The sequence below is a fragment of the Oncorhynchus mykiss genome, chromosome 6 (assembly GCF_057628025.1).
Source record: "Oncorhynchus mykiss isolate SJ-2025 chromosome 6, ASM5762802v1, whole genome shotgun sequence".
Classification (NCBI taxonomy): domain Eukaryota; kingdom Metazoa; phylum Chordata; class Actinopteri; order Salmoniformes; family Salmonidae; genus Oncorhynchus; species Oncorhynchus mykiss.
The window spans coordinates 16,349,424-16,359,425 of record NC_143027.1 but is presented as its reverse complement, the minus strand read 5'-3'; positions in this window follow the sequence as shown (position 1 = coordinate 16,359,425).

The following is a 10,002-nucleotide window of genomic DNA, read 5'->3' as shown; positions in this document are numbered from 1 at the left end:
AACATCAAGACAACCTGTCCCCCATCCCCTCCCCCTCAAAATTTGCTTCACGGTGGAGGATCGGGTCAGATAAATAAAGGTAATTTATAGCAGTGTTTCAGGTTAACAAGGCTTACACTACAGGGATTAGAGCCTATCTCCTGTAACAGCCCAGCCAAGTGTGTTTGAGGGTTTGTTTGCATAGCTCACAGAGTAGTGCTTTGGGGAATAAGGTGTGATTATCAGGGCTACAGAGCTTTGTATGAGTGTGGTGAAGGGCCTACAGCTGGCAAAAGGCCATTGAGCCAAAGATTGTGGAAACAGTGACCACAGCACACAGATCAATACACATACTATACAACGGACAGGTAACGTCAGTCAGTGCTGATGCTCAAATAAAACCGGTCCAGCTTTTAGAAATGCCCCTTACATACTGCATTTATAAAAATAAAAATAAACTAATTGTTGGCCTCATTTGAACCTTGTCTAAGGTTTTTAGATGCTTCCAAAATAGACAGCCTGTCTGATATTCCTGTCTTCATTAAACAAGCTTGCAGTGGAGGTTTGAAAACAAGTTTGCTAACCAACTAATAAAAAGTACCTTCCACTTGTTGGGCTGATAATTCAAAGGCCAAAAATCTCACCCCAAATGTATTTTCTGCTCTAACAATACCAGCAGGACCCCCCTGCGCGTTCACGGATAAAATATCCCCGTCATTCAGTCATTACCAAGCCGCACAGTAGGATAACATTATAAAAACGTCATGGTCACCCTTATTAGCAGGGAGAGCAGCCCTTTTGATTGGTTTGTGCATGAAGTCTGCAATGGTTTCCATATGGAACCCGCTTCATTTTTTAATAAACAGCATGGCATTACCCAGGGCCGAGGTGATCCCCATTTCTCTACAACCTCAAGTATTTTTCTAATGGGCTCTACATGTCCAGGATTTCCTTCCATTTGAAGGCATGCAGCATGCAGCGCTGCAGTGTTTCCACTGTAATTCTTTCAGTGTGGCCTGCCTGCCCAGACCTCTCGGTGTAGTGGTGTTAGGGGGATGCCAACCACGATGGGGCCCAGGGCCCACGGCCACATCCTCCCCCTCCACACCGCGCCGTAGTTTCCATTACCCCAGTGGAAGGAAGAATAAAGGGCTGATGTGTGGATGTGTGGTCCAAAGGCCTGGACAGTCTGGGCCAGGTTTAGGCTGAGCTGGGCTGCGAGCTGAGCAGCTCTGCCTGACGACAGCTTGTCAGAAACAGAGGCTCAGCAGGATAGTGCTTATTCTACAACTACAGTCAGAACCTACGGGTTCTTACAATAGAAACTACTCTCTGTGGAATTTCAACATCAATTCTGACCAAACGTTCTACATGTGAATTTACAAGCCCTCCCCGTGAGCCTCTGGATCATTGGATCATTCCTACTCTGGCCGGTAAAAAACAGACATTTCATCCACCTCCTTACTTATTTAATGCTAGGTGTAAATCAAGTTGTTCCAGTACCTGTGACAGCTGAAATAAGTTTATAGTAGGTGTCTTTCTTTTGTTTCTTTGTTTGACGAGAGCAAGGCACACTTTGTTCTGTCATGTTTTCAGATGTCAGTCTAGCCACCCTCCACCAGTGAGACAGTACATAGCCTGAGGGGCTGAGTATCATGGGTGCCATGGCACAGGGAGAAGGGGGAGGAGGGTTTGCAGTGGGTACACCGGGGGGGGCAGAGCAACACCATGTCAGAGCGTTAGCAGACGATGCCCATTTCAGACACATTAATTCAAACAGTCAGACCAGCCATGAAACCATTTCCACCCACCATATCCACCCTACTGTCGTCAATACTGTTGTGAATACAGTTATTATACTGTAGTTTTTACAGTTTACTTTGGTATAAATACTGTAGTATGAAAACACTGTAGTATATACTATAGTAATTACTGTAGTGTTTTTGCTGACTGTAGTGTTTTTGATGACATTACTGTAGTATTTACTGTAGTGTTTTTGTTGTCTATATTAAACTGTAGTATTTACTAGTATTCTACAGTATACTACAACATTCTATAGTAAGTACTACACATTAACAAGGTATATAACAGTGTGTAATATAGTTTTCTACAGTATACTACAGTTTACTACAGAATGCTACAGTAAGACCTGTAACATTCTTTAGTAACTATAGTATTTTTTCATGTGGGTCTCCTTATCTCCACCTCTCCCTCTCTTCTCTCTGAAGTTACAGCCTTACCTGAGATATAGACATCATGTGTGTGGGTAGCCTATCAACAATGGTGGTCACAGGGGAAACACGGAGATAAGGTGTGTGTAGGCACGGCAACACTGTGCAGAGTGTATCAACACCATACATCAAAGAGGAGACTACAGCTACGCTAAGCTCTGTATGATGGATATTAAGATACAGTTGAAGTCGGAAGTTTACATACACCTTGGCTAAATACGTTTAAACTCAGTTTTTCACCATTCCTGACATTTAATCCTAGTAAAAATTCCCTGTCTTAGGTCAGTTAGGATCATCACTTTATTTTAAGAATGTGAAATGTCAGAATAATAGTAGAGAGAATGATTTATTTAAGCTTTTATTTCTTACATCACATTCCCAGTGGGTAAGAAGTTTACATACACTCAATTAGTATTTGGTAGCATTGCTTTTAAATTGTTTAATTTGGGTCAAACATTTTGGGTAACCTTCCACAAGCTTCCCACAATAAGTTGGGTGAAATTTGGCCCACCCCTCCTGACAGAGCTGGTGTAACTGAGTCAGATTTGTAGGCCTCCTTGCTCGCTCATGCTTTTTCAGTTCTGCCCACACATTTTCTATGGGATTGAGGTCAGGGCTTTGTGATGGCCACTCCAATACCTTGACTTTGTTGTCCTTAAGCCATTTGCAACATGTTTTAACTCCCTGATTGATGTCTTGAGATGTTGCATCAATATATCCACATAATTGTTCTTCCTCATGATGCTATCTATTTTGTGAAGTGCACCAGTTCATCCTGCAGCAAAGCACCCTCACAACATGATGCTGCCACCACCATTCTTTATGGTCAGGATGGTGTTTTTCGGCTTGCAAGCCTCCCCCTTTCCCTCCAACATAACGATGGTCATTATGGCCAAACAGTTCTATTTTTGCTTCATCAGACAAGAGCATTTTTCTCCAAAAAGTACAGTCTTTGTCCCCATGTGCAGTTGCAAACCGTTGTCTGGCTTTTTTATGGCGGTTTTGGAGCAGTGGCTTCTTCCCTTCTGAACGGCCTTTCAGGTTATGTTAATATAGGAATCGTTTTACTGTGGATATAGATACTTTTGTACCTGTTTCCTCCAGCATCTTCACAAGGTCCTTTGCTGTTGTTCTGGGATTGATTTGCACTTTTCACACCAAAGTACATTCATCTCTAAGAGACAGAACGCGTCTCCTTCCTGAGGGGTTTGACGGCTGCGTGGTCCCATGGTGTTTATAATTGCGTATTATTGTTTGTACAGATGAATGTGGTACCTTCAGGCATTTGGAAATTGCTCCCAAGGATGTACCAGACTTGTGGAGGTCTACAATTATTTTTCTGAGGTCTTGGCTTATTTATTTTGATTTTCCCATGATGTCAAGCAAAGAGGCACTGAGTTTGAAGGTAGGCCTTGAAATACATCCACAGGTATATCTCCAACTGATCAAATTATGTCAATTAGCCTATCAGAAGCTTCTAAAGCCATGACATTTTCTAGAATTTTCCAAGCTGTTAAAAAGGCACAGTCAATTTAGTGTATGTAAACCTCTGACCCACTGGAATTGTGATACAGTAAATTATAAGTGAAATAATCTGTCTATAAACAATTGTTGGAAAAATTATTTGTGTCCTAACCGACTTGCCAAAATGATAGTTTGTTAACAAGACATTTGTGGAGTGGTTGAAAAAGGAGTTTTAATGACTCCAACCTAAGTGTATGTAAACTTCTGACTTCAACTGTACTTCTTTCTTATTGTCAAGGAGGAATGGAACAATAGCGACTCATAGCTTAACAGAACCTATTCAATCAAAGGACATGAATAAGCGCTATGGACATGTAGACATCTAGAAATATTCACCTCTGTGGAAATGATTTGTCCTCTCAAAGGCCAGGGATTCAAGTACAGCATGCTTTAGAATCTATGTCCTTTGAACTCTGGCAGACACATGGGTAACTTATTATTTACCATCATTCAATGCAGTCTTCTCTTCAGTCTGAATGTCTATGTTCACGTCAAAGACAGATTTTGTAGAATAACATTTTCTGGAGTCATGAGGGCTTTGGTTGAGCATAAAGGTTGAGTCACAAAGTTACAATGAGCAGCGCTGCTAAGATGGCTTCTCTCTCTCAGACACTGAGCAGCTCCCCTTTGGCATGGCCTGTTTGCTTGTGCTGGTCTCGCTTCTGTTGTTCTACCCCAAGTCTGGCTCCTAACCTATTACACTAACTGTCTGTTAGATTAACCAGCTTGGCCGATGGCGCCAACACGGCTACCATTTTACCATTATCATCTACATACCGCAGCATGTTGGATTTGGCCAGGAGGAACCAATGCTATGGACCGTATCTTTCCAAATTGACGGCTAAACTTAATGCACAGAAAATTGCCTCCTCGATGGCGTTGTTTATTTCCATGCCCATGATACATGTTTTCATTGAAGACCCTCTCATTTTCCTTTGTGAAGCAGCAGCTTAGGAACAGAGATCGAAATGGTAAACGACAGCATGCTAGTATTAATGAACACGTCATTGCCATGGTAGCAATGATATGAAATAAATAAATGACCAGGCCTAGTGTAATTGCCCATTAGAGACTGGAACATTGCAAGAATATGAGATCTGCCCAACAAAGGCCCATTCTGTAGCTTTTAAAACGGAGAGCAATCATATTACATACAGTATGGAAATTCTGATGGCTTCATGTGAAGATATGAATAGTAGGCCCATAATAGTTGTGGCTTTGCTTGAATGATCCCTTTTGAACCGATGGTTAGAGCATTGCCTTCAAATGGCTTTAGCTGTCCCGCCACTGTCAGACATAACGAAGACAAAAAAGAATACCACCTAGTTTCAGTGTTTGGGTCAAGTTAATGTGTTTCACAGGTGTAGACTTGGGGTATTAGGTAATGGTCGGTGGCCAGCGTTCTCTGTGTGCCACCTGAAGAACACTGCTCTCACTCACGGCTGGGTGCTCTGAGTAGAAGGATGTTCCTTGGATCTGAAATACAGAAAACTGGCACGATATGAATCACAGGACGCTGCTGAGGGGAGGACGGCTCATAATAATGGCTGGAATGGAGCGAATGGAATGGCATCAAACACATAGAAACCATAGAAACCATGTGAATGATGTATTTGATACCATTTCACTGATTCTGCTCCAGGCATTACAACTAGCACGTTCTCCCCAATTAAGGTGCCACCAACCTCCTGTGATATAAATACACTACGTGACCAAAAGTATCATCGAACATCTCATTCCAAAATCATGGGCATTAATACGGAGTTGGTCCCTCCTTTGCTGCTATAACAGCCTCCACTCTTCTGGGAAGGCTTTCCACTAGATGTTGGAACATTGCTACGGGGACTTGCTTTCATTCAGCCACACGAGCATTAGTGAGGAAAAGCACGATTAGACCTGGCTCGCAATCGGCATTCCAATTCATCCCTAAGGTGTTCGATGGGGTTGAGGTCAGGGTTCTGTGCAGGCTAGTCAAGTTCTTCCACACCGATCTCGACAAACCATTTCTGTATGGACCTCGCTTTGTGCACAGGGGCATTGTGATGCTGAAACAGGAAAGGGCCTTCCCAAAACTGTTGCCACAAAGTTGGAAGCACAGAACCGTTGTTAGGATTGTGTATTGGAGGCAAAGTCAGGTGCAGGAGAGCAGAGTGTAGTGAACAGGCGCACTTTTTATTCCGGTCAAAATGACAGCACAAACAACATGGTCTAGGGCACTGCATCGCAGTGCTAGCTGTGCCACCAGAGACTCTGGGTTCGCACCCTGGCTCTGTCGCAGCCGGCCGCGACCGGGAGGTGAGAGGGCCGGTCGCAGTGCACGCAAACCAGGTCGCGGTCGCATTGGTGCGGCTGGCTTCAGGGTTGGATGCGCGCTGTGTTAAGAAGCAGTGTGAATTGGTTGGGTTGTGTTTCGGAGGATGCATGGCTTTCGACCTTCATCTCTCCCGAGCTCGTACGGGCGTTGTAGCGATGAGACAAGATAGTAACTACTAGCAATTGGATACCACGAAATTGGGGAGAAAAGGGGGTAAAATTCAAATATATATATTTTTTAAATACACATAACACAAAACAATCCTACACAAAGACATAATGAGGAACAGAGGAATAAATTCATATGAATTGATTGGGGAATGAAAACCAGGTGTGCAGGGAACAAGACAAAACAAATGGATACATTAAAAATGGAGCGGCGATGGTTAGAAAGCCGGTGACGTCGAACACTTCCCGAACAAGGAGAGGAGCCGACTTCGGCGGAAGTCATGACAATCGTCTAGAATGTCATTGTATGCTGTTGCGTTAAGATTTCCTTTCACTGGAACTAGACCATTAGCCCCAGACCATTATTCCTCCTCCACCAAACTTTACAGTTGGCACTATGCATTCGGGCAGGTAGTGTTTTCCTGGCATCCAACAAACGCAGATTTGTCCGTCGGACTGCCAGATGTTGAAGCGCGATTAATCACTCCAGAGAACGCATTTCCACTGCTCCATAGTCCAAAAGCAGCGAGCTAGGCGGTCCCTGCTCTGTGAGCCTCTGTGGCCTACCACTTCGCAGCTGAGCTGTTGTTGCTCCTAGATGTGACTGGAGCAGCTTGTTGGAAAGGTGGCATCCTATGATGGTGCCATGTTGAATGTCACTGACCTCGTCAGTAAGTCCATTCTACTGCCAATGTTTGTCTTTGGAGATTGCATAGCTGTGTGTTCGATTTTACACACCTGTCAGCAATGGGTGTGGCTGAAACAGCCGAATCCACTAATTTGAAGGAGTGTACACATACTTTTGTATATATAGTGTGCATCACATTGAACAACATTAACTATTTTGGCGTAATTGCTGTGGAGGAACAGCTTGGGTGAGGTAGCACTTGAACAAGCGTTGCAGAGATTTTTACGAGGGGTTTGGCAAGAACAGTTGCACCTGGCTGAGAGAGAGAGAGAGAGAGAGAGAGAGAGAGAGAGAGAGAGAGAGAGAGAGAGACTCGGCAGTGCAGACGGCATGGTACTGTGTGTTGTGTAGTAAGGGAACACCTGGACTTGATGAGAGACAGATGTTTCGGCCAGTTAAGCCTGTTGTAAAGTGGAAAACAAAGAGCCTGATGGGAAGCACAAGACGAGCCATAAAGCAGACAGTTTATCAGTAATTTTATTCAAATGGATAGTTTCGGCCCCTTATGCCAGTGGCACTTGCCAAAAGGCTGGATTTACTCTGACTAAACAGATCCACTGTGACTGATAAATCGTTAATAATTATCTAGGATTTTGTTAAACAGAGGAAGCAATACAGGGTACCCTCTTCGGGGCTGTCTTGGGCTATGTGAACTGTCCAAGAGTGAAGCCAGTTCGAGGACACCTTTACTGTAGGTTTTAGGACCACTTTAGGTATCAAAGAAATATTTAAAAAATATATATAAATTATTAATATATTAAAATTTTTTTTAATGAAACATTGAATTTGGCCTTACTGCTATTAGCCCATAGAAACGCATTGAATAACAGTATGCATTCAAAAAATAAATAAATAAATCAAGTTTGTTTTAAAGTGTCTGTCCTTTTACCCATATTTAACCTATTTTTTGGTATTAAGCCCATTCCATATACACTCACAAGCCAGTTTATTAGGTACACCAAACTATTACCGGGTCATACCCCTCTTTGCCTCCAAAACAACCTGAATTCTTTGGGGCATGGATTCTACAAGTTGGAAAAATTCCACTGGGATGTTAGTCCATGCAGAATCGATGACATCACATCACCGCCACCAACCACCAGCCTGTACCGTTGACACCAGGCAGAATAGGTCCATGGAATCATGCTGCTAATGCCAAATCCTGACTCTCACCAGTGTTGGTGATCGCGTGCCCACTGGAGCTGCTTCTTCTTGTTTTTAGCTGATAGGTGTGGAATACGGTGTGGTTGTCTGCTGCAGTAGCCCATCCGTGACAAGGATTGATGAGTTGTGCGTTCAGAGATGCCGTTCTGCACACCACTGTGTGCAATGACCTTGGATCATTGTTACTCTAACTTCCGCGACGCATATAAGGCCCTGCCCCGCCCCCCTTTCGGAAAAGCTGACCACGACTCCATTTTGTTGATCCCTGCCTACAGACAGAAACTAAAACAAGAGGCTCCCACGCTGAGGTCTGTCCAACGCTGGTCCGACCAAGCTGACTCCACACTCCAAGACTGCTTCCATCACGTGGACTGGGACATGTTTCGTATTGCGTCAGACAACAACATTGACGAATACGCTGATTCTGTGTGCGAGTTCATTAGAACGTGCGTTGAAGATGTCGTTCCCATAGCAACGATTAAAACATTCCCTAACCAGAAACCGTGGATTGATGGCAGCATTCGTGTGAAACTGAAAGCGCGAACCACTGCTTTTAATCAGGGCAAGGTGTCTGGTAACATGACCGAATACAAACAGTGCAGCTATTCCCTCCGCAAGGCTATCAAACAAGCTAAGCGTCAGTACAGAGACAAAGTAGAATCTCAATTCAACGGCTCAGACACAAGAGGCATGTGGCAGGGTCTACAGTCAATCACGGACTACAGGAAGAAATCCAGCCCAGTCATGGACCAGGATGTCCTGCTCCCAGGCAGACTAAATAACTTTTTTGCCCGCTTTGAGGACAATACAGTGCCACTGACACGGCCTGCAACGAAAACATGCGGTCTCTCCTTCACTGCAGCCGAGGTGAGTAAGACATTTAAACGTGTTAACCCTCGCAAGGCTGCAGGCCCAGACGGCATCCCCAGCCGCGCCCTCAGAGCATGCGCAGACCAGCTGGCCGGTGTGTTTACGGACATATTCAATCAATCCCTATACCAGTCTGCTGTTCCCACATGCTTCAAGAGGGCCACCATTGTTCCTGTTCCCAAGAAAGCTAAGGTAACTGAGCTAAACGACTACCGCCCCGTAGCACTCACTTCCGTCATCATGAAGTGCTTTGAGAGACTAGTCAAGGACCATATCACCTCCACCCTACCTGACACCCTAGACCCACTCCAATTTGCTTACCGCCCAAATAGGTCCACAGACGATGCAATCTCAACCACACTGCACACTGCCCTAACCCATCTGGACAAGAGGAATACCTATGTGAGAATGCTGTTCATCGACTACAGCTCGGCATTCAACACCATAGTACCCTCCAAGCTCGTCATCAAGCTCGAGACCCTGGGTCTCGACCCCGCCCTGTGCAACTGGGTACTGGACTTCCTGACGGGCCGCCCCCAGGTGGTGAGGGTAGGCAACAACATCTCCTCCCCGCTGATCCTCAACACTGGGGCCCCACAAGGATGCGTTCTGAGCCCTCTCCTGTAATCCCTGTTCACCCACGACTGCGTGGCCACGCACGCCTCCAACTCAATCATCAAGTTTGCGGACGACACAACAGTGGTAGGCTTGATTACCAACAACGACGAGACGGCCTACAGGGAGGAGGTGAGGGCTCTCGGAGTGTGGTGTCAGGAAAATAACCTCACACTCAACGTCAACAAAACTAAGGAGATGATTGTGGACTTCAGGAAACAGCAGAGGGAACACCCCCCTATCCACATCGATGGAACAGTAGTGGAGAGGGTAGCAAGTTTTAAGTTCCTCGGCATACACATCACAGACAAACTGAATTGGTCCACTCACACAGACAGCATTGTGAAGAAGGCGCAGCAGCGCCTCTTCAACCTCAGGAGGCTGAAGAAATTCGGCTTGTCACCAAAAGCACTCACAAACTTCTACAGATGCACAATCGAGAGCATCCTG